The sequence below is a fragment of the Penaeus monodon genome, chromosome 24, assembly GCF_015228065.2.
Source record: "Penaeus monodon isolate SGIC_2016 chromosome 24, NSTDA_Pmon_1, whole genome shotgun sequence".
Classification (NCBI taxonomy): Eukaryota; Metazoa; Arthropoda; class Malacostraca; order Decapoda; family Penaeidae; genus Penaeus; species Penaeus monodon.
In genome coordinates, this window is record NC_051409.1 from 34,448,152 (window position 1) to 34,448,384 (window position 233).

The following is a 233-nucleotide window of genomic DNA, read 5'->3' on the forward strand; positions in this document are numbered from 1 at the left end:
TCTCCCTCCCTAATCTCCCTTGTCTCCCTCTGTGTTCCTATCATATTGTTATAAGTATAAAGTGGAGTAGTCTCTTGTGATGCTTGGTGTGTAAGATATACCAAACTTATGTGATTTGCTAGTCCGTATTTTGTTTTCTGAATGTCTGCATGCATCATGTTATTACTGCTGTATTTTATTACAGTGATAGCATGTACTTGATAAAAAATACTGAATAAATAAACCTCTAACCA

The 233-nt window shown here is 34.8% G+C and overlaps 1 protein-coding gene across 1 annotated transcript in view; it reads left to right on the plus strand.

The window, feature by feature from the left end:
• LOC119588736 (probable protein phosphatase CG10417) overlaps nucleotides 1-233 on the plus strand; it is a gene marked incomplete at its 5' end in the record, with an annotated part of 18,929 nt that overhangs the window by 10,859 nt on the left and 7,837 nt on the right.